Below are 12318 nucleotides of genomic sequence, written 5' to 3'. Positions count from 1 at the left end.
GAGGAGAAGCTCTTACTCCTCCCAACCCAGGCTCTTCCAGGTAACCCCTCCGCCGCCCCTCCCTCCAGCCCGTGGGCGGCGGCCCCTTTAACAGACCTGACCAATCGCCCGCCCATTTCCGCGTCCGCTCCTCGGCGCGCAGGTAGGGCCTGGATTGGCCGGGCCTGGCTCGCGGCCTGTTACGCCCCCACCGCCCTCTGGTTGGCGGCGGCGGCCGCGGGCGCGGGGCGGGTCCGCCGGCGGGGCGGGGCGGCCGGTGCCCGGGGGCGGGCGGGCAGCAGGACGGCGGCCCGAGCCCGAGCAGAAAGCGGAGCCGCGGCGGCCGTGGAGCACGGGCGCCGGCGCAGTACAATGAGGCAGCCAGTGGATCCGGGGTGAGCGTGCCCGGAGACAGGCAGGGCGTGGGAGGGAGCGCCCGCCGAGAAGGCCGGGGCTGGGGGCGGTTCAGCTCCGCAGGGTCTGGGGTCTGGCCGGGGGCCGGCGGCCGTTGGCGCGGCTGGGCGCGGGGGTCCGGCCTCCTAGGGCCCCGCCCCACTGTCACGGCCCGGGTGTTGACGGGGACGCCCACCCGCAACGTCCCCGGGCGCACGCTTCTTTCCTTTGGGGCCGTGTGGGGCGGTCTGGGCTTGACCCGGCCGGAGGTGCCCGCTAGCCGTTCCCCCAAGGCTGCGGTCCGCGGGCTCCCGGCTCTGGGCTCGACCCCCGCCGGGGAGGTCTGTCCACACGCAAACTAAGGGAAAACAGCTTGTAATTTTATGAATGGTGCCCCTGGTACCTGCCGCCCCCCGCGCCCACCTCGGGAAATGCTTTGAAGTCGAGAACCGCAGTTACTTTTACGCGGATCTTTCGGAGGTTGTCCGCGCCTCGAGTTGTTTTTCTCCAACTCCTGGAAATCGCAGGTGGCGGTGGATGGTTTGCATGCTTTAGACCTGAGGCGGCGGCGTCCCGAAAGCCGGAGGTTTGGAAGGTTAACAAGTGACATTGGGCTGAGGCCTAACGCCAGGTGCTCTGCCTGGGAGCGCGAGTGTGACGGTGTAGGCTGTGCTGCTGGCTAGCACACGACTGAAACGGTGGAGCCGGAGATGGACCGAATAGCCGACTTTACTGGTACCACGCACGCTGACGCGGGAGTTGGTGCAGGGAGTTTTCCCCTTTTGAAAATGGTTTTTGGAAAATTTGGCCCCTCGTTGGGTTGATGGTTACTTAAATCATCGGTTGTTATAGTTACAGGGCATCAAATGTAAGGGCAAAGTCTGTTTCCACCCTCGCTCTTCCTCCAAAGCTGTGAATTACTTTGTCACTACGTTTTAGTAGACGTTTCACGGGGAGGACAGACTTTTTAGAGTTGGAGGAAGAGCGTGGGCTCTGTGAAGGCAGGGGTGGTGCCATATTCATGTTTGAAGTTGTTGGTCTTGACACCACGGCTGCTCTGCACAAGAATTGAAAAGAACTAGACTTTCAACATGTTTTGGTGATTTTCAAAGGATTTAAAGGCGTCCTTTCAGGAGCCTGATGTACGCTGGAAGGGAAAGGATGAGTGACTTTTATATGGAAACTAATAAGGAAAAACGGAGGGGCAAATAATCGTTGAGCTCTGGGGTAGGGAGTGTTTGCAGAGTCCAGTTTGTGGGTTTAGAGCTCGGTGACGTGGTGAATCTTATCTCTAGGAGGTATTGGAAGAGCAAAAAGGCCATTTCTATTAGCTCTTACCCACCCGTTAAGTTATTTCAGTATTCTTTCAACTTCTGCAAGTTGGTGGTTGGGCTAAACTTATGGAAAACGAGTAAGCCTCCTAAGGTAATGAGCATAGAGTAGGATTGTTGCCATATGGTTTCTTTCTTTTCACAGAGGCCTCTCTGGGAGTATCAAGGAGGGCTTGAAGGAGGGGGTGGTAGGTTGAGGGTGGAGGGCTGTGGGTGAAAGCTTGCCTGCACCTTTATCTCCAGGAAAGTTGCTGTGCCTGAGAGGAAGGAGATTAACAGACTGATTCAGATCAGACGACGTGGTCATTGAGATAGCTGCCAAGTAAACCAAGGGACTGGGATGGACGAGCGGGAAGAGAAAGTGCTGGAGTTTGCTGGGCTGAGGGTGCTGGGCCTTGTTGGAGGTTTGGAGAGACAGCAGAGTGTCATCACCTGAGAGGCTAGGAGACATAGCAGACACCAAAGGTAGCATTTGTTTATCAGACATTGTGTTTTTAGAATACTTCTGGAAAAGAAGCAGAAGATTATTAGCCTTTTAGGTAGGATAAATGTATAGGGTATTTTGGAGGTTTGGTCAGAATGAAATTACATATAGCCAACAAATACTCAGCTGTGTGCCAGAAACTTTGAGACGTTATGAGTACAATGGAGAGAAAAAACAGGTCAAGAGTTTGTTTCCATATCCATATGATTCGCCTTCCCTCCAAGTCAGAGCTCTCATCTTCTGAGGATTTTCTGAAGCTCTTGAGGCAAGAAAGGGGAGAAATGCACAGAACGTTATTTAATGTAACAACAAAACAAAACAGTGGGGAGATTCTTCCTGCTGTAGATCACTTTTGGTGCGACCCAGAATCTTCAGAGAGTGGTATTTTGTGCCAAGTTTGGTATATCTCATCCTCATGTCTACTGACCAGTGTCTTTTGATGGTGTTCTTTCTTTTTTTCTCTTTCCCATATCAGTTCATTTATTCAGAAGTTTGCAAGTTCATCAGCTGTGCCTGTCCTCCAGGTGCTTCCAGTTCATTTTCTTTGCCTGAGTGTCCCTCAGGGTTGGCTTTCTTCTGTCTGATCCTTATTCTCTCCTGAGTGCCCACCTTGGGAATTGTTGAAGTCATGGGGAATGTTTGTTCTTTGACTCTGTTTCAAAGCAGATGGTGGCTAGTACAGAAAAGAGCATTTGTTGAATTCCAGCTCTGCCGTGGGCTGCTTTCTCCGTTTGTAAAAGCCTCTCCTGTCCTTGATCAGTCCTCTGGGAGATAGCTGCTCGTAGCCTCAGTTTACAGGAGAGTAAACTGAGGCTCAGAGCAGTTCAGTTACTACCCAGGGTGATAAGCTGGTTAGACAGTGGAACAAGAATTTCAATCCAGGACTTTCTGATTCTAAATACGCTTTTTCCATTGTACCTCGTTGCTTCTCCCAGAAGAAGAATGGCACTTTATTATGGTCTAGCATAGTGCCTTCTTGGACGCATGAAAGGTCAGGTTCAGAGATATTCAGAGCGTTGCCACAATTAATGTGCTCATGGGGGACCAAGAGTTAGCACCCTGTGTCCTGCCTCTCTGCCAGGTGCTACATTTTTGGGTAATTCAGGTGGCTTGTTGGGAAATTTGAGTTTACTGCCATGAGGTGACCAGACTTACTAGATCTGTGTCCCAGTGGTTCCATTTACCAGCTCTGTGACCTTGGGCAAATTATTTTCTCTCTGTATCTCAATTTCTTTATCTGTAAAATGGGACATTTCAACAGTGCTAAGACAGTGAAATTTGTCATATCTTAACATTCCTGAAAACAAAAAAAAGTATCCTATAATCTTACAGTTGTAGTTGGCAGTGACTTTCATTTTTGTGCATAAAATAATGGTATGTCTTACAGTTAGTGGGGTCCTAGATCAGACGAACTATGGTAGTACATTCTTTATAGGTAGTTGGGAGAATTACATGAGGTCACTTGTGTGCCAGACACATAGTAGCACCCAGGAACAGCTGATGCTGTCGAATGACAGAATGTACAGTTAACTGGTGGGTGGCCCTGGGGGAAAGCTGGGGAACATCTTGTAAGATTTGCCCCTCAGAGCCCAGGCGGTAATCCATGATCTGTGGGCTGGAGGAACATTTTCCAATTTGCCTGGAGCGCTGTCCTTTGGCTGACTCTTGTCCCCGTGAGAAGCATTAACTTCAGGAGCTAACCAGCCATGGACAGACGGTTCCTTTTGTCTTGCCTATTCATTAAGTTTTTTGTCAACTTTAAATCCCAAGTTAAATATAACTGCCTTAATGAGAAGATTGGAAACCTACGCTAATGTGAATACTCTTACATGTGAATGTTAAAGCACCTCAAGGTTATGTGCAGGATTCCATGTTTCCTCTTGCTAAACTCCCTGTAATGCATAATTGCATTGTGTGAAGTATCTGTGAGACACCATTAATCAGAGGGGTGCTAGGAGGTCGTGAAGGTACAGAAACCCTTGGGTTTCCAGGTGAGTTAGAGAGAGCACTGGAGTTGGGTTTATCTTGTTATTATGTGTGTCTTGGGCACATCATTTCACTCTGGGCCTTGAGGGTCTCTTTTCCAAAATGAGGACTTGATTTCTTAGTCTCCTCTCCTCAACTCCCGCCAATAGTGCCATAGATTTTGTGAGCTTATGAATCTAAGGATCTGAGAAATTAACTGGTTGAAAGGAAATGACTCCCGAGGTCTCAGTTGGTTGTTTGTGATAGCGCTTTGCAAAATGAAAACAACGGGTAGGTGATAACAGTATGAGTAACCATTGTTCACCGAGAATTGCTGTGTGCCAGGCACTGTTCCTACTTTTAAACCTCACGTTGTCCTATGAGTAGTAGCTATTATTATCAATCTTATTTTAAGATGAGGAAACTGAAGTTCAGAGGAGTTAAGTAACATCCGAGATCACACAGCAAGGACAAAGGCTTATAGCTGGGACCAGAACTCAGGACTTACGTTGCTCTCCAGTGTGGTTTCAGTAGTTGTTTCAGGTGCACTCTGCCTCGTTTTGGAATCCTCTCAAGCCATGCACCCTGGACGTTTTCCCAGTTTAAAAAATGATATTCCTTCTGCTTTGGGGCATACACTCCTAGTCTTTTATTGTGTACTGACCCCTGTTTAAATTCTGAGTTCTCGGCACGACATCTGTTGTATGTTGGGAGAAATTTGTTAAACCTACAGAAGAACCCTTGGGAGTTGCAGAAGACTTAAGTCCTTGAAAGGAAGGTGTTTTCTTTGGTGAATGAAAGCCATAGGCGAGGTCACTGTGAGCGAAGTTGGGACTGTTGAGAGAAGAATCTGACCTTTCAGGAAGGAGGAAGCTGGTGGGATGAGGAGCCGGGGTGGGCTTTGAAACAACTAGGTAACCTTTGTTGGATTTGCCTGGAAGATTGGTTCTAAGGGCTTTCCCCCAAGAAAATGACTAGAACTGGTACACAGGGCACCTCCCTGGCTTATCCTAATGGTTGAGAAGCGAGCAGGGCAAGAGGAGCCCTCTTCAGTCATCAACTTAGTTAGGATTTGAGATTTAAACTCACTCCTTGGATTGCTCCTGCAAATAACCTTTCAGAATTGCAATATGCATTTCCTAAGAGTATCATTTTGTTTTTTGTTACTTGAAGCTGACATAAGCTGGCCTGTTCTCTTTCAGTTTTAAGTCCTTTCTTACACCTGACATTGTTTTTTAAGCAGTGTTTATCAAGATGGTTCTAGTTATCATTTGGGTCTTGCATTTAAAAATCTTTCCACTCGAAGGACTGACTGAACAATGATTATCAGTCATTAAACAAGTATCTGAGCATCTGCTGGAGCCCAGCATTGTGCTTGGCGTGGGAAATCCGACGGGAAGCAAAACAGATGTGTTCCGTGCTGGCACATAGCATATTATGTAGTCTAGACAATAAACAAGTCAACAGACGCGTGCATCGTATACATCAAATTGTGGTAAATGTGAAGTCTCCTTCCTCTGAGGGAAAAGAAAAGGCCTTGAGAAAGAGTAAAGGGAAGGAACCAGCAACTGGGAGTTCTGGGAAGAGCACTTCAAGGGAGGGAGCAACGTGGGGAAAGTGTGGAGGGGCAGAGAGGAGGGAGTGGAGATGAGGAGGGCAGGCAGGCCTGTCACAGAGCAGAGGGCAGGAGCTGGGGCTCAGAGCCAGATGCTGCTTGAGGCGCCTTGGGAATTTCTTAACCTTGGTGCCTCAGTTTCCCGCCTCCAAATGGCTGTCAGGATTGAGTGAGTGGGTGTCTGGCACACACTGAGTGCAGTGCCTGGCTTGTACAGGAAGGGTTTGCTGACTCGCAGGCAGCTGTGGGTCAACATTTTCCATCATTCTGTGTGTAGAGTAACCAGAGGGCTGCGGGTGAGACTGAAGTGGCTCATGTGCACGTCCACTTGAGGTGGGGAACCGTCTGGGATGTGCTAACCATCAGGCATGGCGTGGAGCCTCTGCAGCAGGTGCAGAGCTCACCTTGAAGCAGGGGTGGACTGGAAGCAGTTGTTTCTCTGCTCCTGCCGGCAGTGGTCCGCTTTAGTGTTGGGATGTAGAGTTTTAACCTTTTTTCCAGTAAGACGAGGCAGAGGCCAGTGGCCTCATTACCAGGTGATCAAGCATGACAACCCAGAGTTGCTGTGTGCAGTACCCACCTGTACCCCGTCTCTGAAGAGACTTGGTATGGTGCTTTCTCACAGCCACCTCGGAATCATACAGGAGAAGAACTTCATAAACAAGTCACTGGCTTTGTTGGTTCTTTGGCCTGGTTTGGGATGTTTGATAAATTTCTATGAACCCAGCCATAGCAAAGTTTATAATTACCCTACAGAATATTTGTTAGAACTGATGAAATTTGTATGTAATTGCATCAGTTCTTTTTTTTTTAAATCTATTATTCTGGAAAAAAGTTTACATACATAAAAGTAAAGAATAACATTATGAGCTTCATGTATCTCACTCAGTTTTGGTAATTATCAACGTTTTGCTAATCTTGTTCCAAGATAGTTTCACATTTGAAGTATTATTGTTGGATTTTCTGTCACAGTGTAAATGTATCTTTGGAATATAAAATCATATGGTAGATACAGTCCTAGAGAAAAAAATTCCTGCATGCCTAATTACAGGACTGGTGTTAGAAGTTGAAATTCCAAATCTGAAATGAACATTTCTTGCAAGCCCCTTGCTTAGATGACAGTTAATCTGTGTATCTACTGAGAATGTCAGCTATATTGGGCAATGGGGAGGGTATGTATAAAAAGAGTGAGACAGCCTCTGTCCACAGTGGCTTGTAAAATCATGGTCCCTTTCTGCCCCACAAGGAATCACAAGGTTATTTTTAACATTCCTGGCTAAAATATACACAAATGATGAAACTAACTAAAAAGTACTATTTTAGTGTTGTATGTTAATTTAAGTTTAGATTATAGCATTCACTTATAAAATCAAGGAGGACACAGTTTATATGTTGAAAGTCTCTATTTGTTAAACTTTTGTGTATTTTTTTAAGGGGAGATTCAAATGAAACATGCAGAAAACCCTGTAGCAGCACCTCTTTGGAACTCTTTCCAACAGACCCTTCTGTATTGTTGGAAACATGCCATATCTGTGCTCTCAATATGGTAGCCACTAACCACATGTGACTATCAAACACTTACAAGGTGGCTAGTGCAACGGAGAAATGAAGAAGTTTTAATTTTAGTTGATTTTCATTTACGTAGCTCCATTTGGCCACATTGGACATTATAGCTCCAGGGTTTATAAAACCATGCATCTCTATGATAGGATAAAATCTAGCACAAACTAAGTTGGGCAACAAATGAAAAAGCACAATTCACATGTGGTTCCCGAACTCAGTACGCTTTAGAGAAAAAGAGTTTGATTATGTAGAAGGAAGAACTGCCTGGTGGGGTTCATGGTCTTCCTGTAAGAGCAAGGTTTTGGTGGTCAAAGACCTGGAGAAGTTAGATTTCATGCCTTGATGTCTCCCAGGGCTCAGATCTTATGAAGTGAAGAGTGACTCTTGAGTGCAAAGTGCTTTGCTGCTGTTGCGTCGAGGAAGGTCTCTTAAGAGGTAGACTGAAGTCTCTTAAGTGGCTTGTATGAAGGTTTCAGGAGGCAGGGTGACCCCAGCCTTGGGAGTTGCCATCACTGCTGGGGGGTTCAGAGGCTCAGAGGAGAAGTGCCAAGGGCCTGGCCTGGTTACCTTTCTATCCCTAGCACACAGTAGATGTTCAATAAATGTGTTTCAAAAATGGATGACCGTTTAAAAAAATGGGTGACAGTTTTTAAGAATAGAGTTAAGAGCAAATAAGGAGAAGAGCTCTAAATTTGTCTAGAAATTCTGAAAAATAGGTGCCAAGGGAAGTAAGTGTAATACCAGTGAGCTGCAGCGTATACACAGCCAATGTTTTCTGCCGGGGGTAACTGACATTTCTCTTCCCTGCAAATGCAGGCTGGCTCTTATCTAGTCCTTTACCAAGTGCTGTTATTTTCATCTTTTAAACCTCTCTTGAATGTTCGCTTTCTCTCCAGTTTCACTGCTACCACTAGTCCAGAAGACCATCTTTTTGCCTGGAAGACTGCCGCAGCCGCCTCGCTGCTTTCCCCACTGCTCTCCCCACAGCTGCTTCTACTCTTTTCTAATCCATTCACCCCTCCGCAGCCCGAGTGGTCTCTAATTCCTAACGTGCTCATGCCATGTCCTTGCTGAAAACCCTACGGAGGCTTCTTGTTACTCCTGGGATAAGACCCACATTCTGAACCTGTTCTGAAAAGTGCTATGTGGTGTATCCTCTCCTGCCTTCTGCTTCATCCTGAGCCCGTGCCCCTCTCCGCCTGGCTTGTCCTATTCCAGACACCTTTCCGTTCCCAGCTTGAAGGGAGCTAGGCCTTTCAGGAACCCAACCACTGTGCTGCTCCCTCTTCAGCAAACAGCTCCGCCCCCTCACCCTACTGCCCTTTCCTCTCGTCCTTTCCATCACTTCTCACTGTTATGACATATTCTTTAGGGGACATCTGCTTTTCTTTCTCCAAGAAGCCAGGGACCTTGTCGATTTTGCTCACCATTATATACCCAGTGTCTAGTACAGCATCTGACCCGTTGCACAGGCTTCTGAAATGTTTTTTGGATGAATGAGTGAATGAATGAATGCAAGCACATAGAAACAAGGGAGAACTTGAAGTGTGCTCTTTAAAACTTGGATTTATTGTGAGGGGGATTGAATAAATTTTAGAGTAGAATTACCCGGGAAGGGAAATGGAGTGGGAGGGGTCCATGGGAATCCATTGTTGGAGCTGTCTTACAAAAGAAGCATGTCTGTGCCCTTGACCCAGACTAGAAAGCCATTTGCTCGTCGAGTTGCAAGGGTGGCCCTCTTGTCTGGCTTCCTATCCCAGGCTCAGGAGGCATCGCTGCCACTGCTTACATCAGTATGTTAGTAGCACGGGGCTCCAGTTTGAGACCTCAAGGTTGAAGTCTTCTGTACACAGCCCACAGTAGTAGTGTAGTAGTCTTCCTCTCTTTCTAGAGGATAGGGATTCTGCCCTGTTCATATTTGTCTCTCTTTCCTTCCTCTTAACCACGGCCCTCAATCCCATTGGCACCACTGGACTGTGTTCAGCGGGTGTTGGTTAATAGCCCCTGGCACAACTCAAAAATAATGCCCAGGGGGCCCTAGGGAGGGTTCTTGGCAGCAGTGGGAGGGAATTCTAGCTGTGCCTTGTCAGGAAAGAGACTTTCTGCTGTTGGGAAGAATGGAGGCAGCTGTGTTTAGACCCTGCAGGTGAGGAGACTTGCTCTCTTCCTGAGGCCACCTTCTAGATGAGGGGAGGAGCCTGTTGGTGCTCATCAGAGCCACCTGTCATGGGGGAGGGCCAGATGGGAGAAACCTGTCTCTTCACCGGAAGCTTTGGATTTCTAAATAGGAAGTGGAAGGACTTGAGTCGGAGATGGTGGTTAAATTTCTTCTACAACTTTTGTAATTCTGAAAGAGAAAACTGGTATGGGATGTCACTAGCTGGTTTCCTAGGTAATGTGTTATTTTTGCTTTTGTTTTTGGAAGGAAGGGACTGGTTCCCTAGAGCAGAGCCTCTGATAACCAAAGAGGAGGTATTTCGGGGAAGACCAGAGTGATATGTTTTCTGGGACACTTGCAAGTCTGGTTAGGAAGGCTTTAAGCTTAATGTTAAGGGGACGGAAGAGCAAAGTATCCCGGAAAATTGCAGAGTCAGAGACCACAGAGACCCGTGTGGCTTAGCAGCAGTGTCGCACTGAGATGGTGCCCAGGGCTCTAAGTGGGAGCTGGCCTCAGAGCTGAGAACGCCACTGAAGAAGGGGTGGGAAAACTCATGCCTGAGGGTGAGCAGGTGATGCCTCCATGCACTGGAAACCTTAACATCGCAGCCAGGTGAGTATGACCTGGTGGTGGGGAGGATCCGTGCAGAGCAATGTAGTCGATATGCCTGGCTCTGAAAGGAAACCCAAGGAGAGATTCGCTGTGTGTGCCCCGGTTGTGGAAGGTTGATGGGAAGTGTTTCAATTATGATGGAAAGAGCGGAGGGCAGGTGATGTCATTGTAGGACTTCGCCTGTCAGACTGAGGGGCAATGATTTTTCCTATAGATTTGAACATGGGCCCCCTGGCAGGTGTAGTAGACTGAGCAGATGTTTGTATAAGGAAAAGCTGGTTGACGGTGAGGATGGGATAAAGCCATGCAGAGGGCAAGGGGGCCTGTGGCTGCAGCCCAGGAATAAGGAGAGAGCTTGGGTCTAGGCAGGTCGGCTCCACAGTCACTGGGCTGAGTATCTCCCACCTGATTTTGCTGCTTCCTTTGATAAAAATGATGGAACTGCTCTTCACATGAGCTGGAACAGGAGCCATCTTAGTGTCCTCAATGTCCAGGTGCCTGTTAGAAATGACCTCTGGGACAGTAGCCCATGGCAGTGGCTAATTTGATGTGGCCCCTGCTCGGTTTCCCTCCCGCCTCACCTCCACTACAGAATTCAGAGCAGAAACTCCAGTCCCTATGCTGGGAAGACTAGAGGGAGCTGTTCTCAGGGAAGATTGAGCTGCTTTCTCTGGCTAAGTTCACAGGCAAAATCGAACTGGAAAATAAGTCAGAGTAGTAGAAAACCCATGGGAATGGGGCTGCTTTTGTTTTAATTTCCCAGGGTAGGCTCTTGTCTGTGGAGAGATGGTGAGTGGTATTCGATCCTGATGGGGTAGGTTAATAGTAAAGCAGGAACATTAATTTTTTTTTTTTTTGAGGCTAAAACTCCCAGCAGAAATGACTATCGATCATGCTCTGAGCCAGAGGCGAAACTCATTTGGTCAGCCTAGCTTTTGTCTTCAGGCTTGACTGTGATCGAGAGTGGTGTTGGCAGAGGCTTAATAGCCTGAAGTGAGTTTTATTTCATGAGCTCTGATTTGTGGTACAAAAATCTTGTGGAAGGAAAAAACACAATTTGAGTTTCTGAGCTAGGTGAGTTGTTTTGGCAGCAGAGGTAACAAGTACAAGGCCCAGGGTTTTCTGGGGTGAATGGTCAAGAGGTCCTTCCAGCTATATGAATTTATAATGCCAGAATGTTAGTCTCAAAAATTTAAGCATGCTTAAAGTATATACATTTTTTGACCTACAGCTTAGAAATCTCCCAGAAATTGCAGGCTTAACAGTACCTAAAACCTCGCTCACTGTGGCCTGATAAGAATTTTAATCATTTTGTGTTATCTGGCAGAGTTGACCTATTAACTTCAATTTCCTTTGCCAGAAATGCTGTCCTGCTCCCCCTGGGCCCCTCCCGCAGCGCTGCAGTGGGGTCCCCGGCCTCTCACCCTCTCGGTGCCAGTGAGCACAGAGCAGCAGGCCCCGCTGATTGGTTAGTGTTGAGTGAGATGGGTGCTCAAGTTAAGGAAAAAAGGAGTATTTTTTGCCACATTTTTCTGTTTTAGGAGTTCTTTTATACAGGTTTCTGAATTGGTATTTAAAGTGGGAACGAGGTTTTTAGTTTCTTGTTTTTGCAATGGTAAGGCGGTGTCAGGTATATGGTTCAGCCCTGTTGGTCCCTTTTCCTGCCTGTTGTTAATAGGGTTACATCGGTATCTCTCAGTGATGTGATGTTGCTACGGGAGCGAGTGGCCCTGCCAGCCAAGCAGGAAGCCTGGAAATTGGCTTCAGAACCCCTCATCCAATCACCACGATGATTTCAAGCCAAATTCTGTAAGGGCTGAGAAAGGGCTTATCAAATAGGTTATCCCCATATTGAGTTAATATTCTTATCCAGTAATCCCTTGAGCACTCAGCAGATGACTCTGCTCAGGAGACAGTGGCTGTGCTTGGGGACTGTCACTGAGCAGGTCCAGACTCTTGCAGTGATAGTTTTCTGTGAATCTCTTAAATGAAGTCCTTGCCTACTTGGGCATTCTTTTTAAGGAAGGCCTTTGAAGAATTTTTTTTTTAATTCTATGTTTCATTGAAGTGTAGACAGTTTATAATGTTAGTTTCAGGTGTACAGCAAATGATTTGGTTATACATGTACATATATATATATTTTTCAGATTCTTTTCCATTACAGCTCATTGAAAGAAATTGAATATAGTTCCTTTTGTATATTGTGCTATATACAGTA

General features: G+C 47.1%; 1 protein-coding gene across 3 annotated transcripts in view; it reads left to right on the top strand.

The window, feature by feature from the left end:
- Nucleotides 1-227: 227 nt before the first annotated feature.
- TEX2 (testis expressed 2) overlaps nucleotides 228-12318 on the top strand; it is a 98301-nt gene continuing 86210 nt past the window's right edge. For 2 of the 3 annotated variants that reach the window (XM_074343491.1, XM_074343489.1), the window contains exon 1: nucleotides 228-374. The gene's annotated coding sequence lies outside the window, so the exon portion shown is untranslated. Of the gene's footprint in view, nucleotides 375-881; nucleotides 1108-12318 lie in introns of those variants that run through there. The other variant, XM_074343490.1, reaches the window with a different exon arrangement.

Source organism: Camelus bactrianus, chromosome 16 (genome assembly GCF_048773025.1).
Source record: "Camelus bactrianus isolate YW-2024 breed Bactrian camel chromosome 16, ASM4877302v1, whole genome shotgun sequence".
Classification (NCBI taxonomy): domain Eukaryota; kingdom Metazoa; phylum Chordata; class Mammalia; order Artiodactyla; family Camelidae; genus Camelus; species Camelus bactrianus.
Note: the sequence above shows the minus strand (reverse complement) of the source record. Positions and strands in the feature narration are given on the sequence as shown.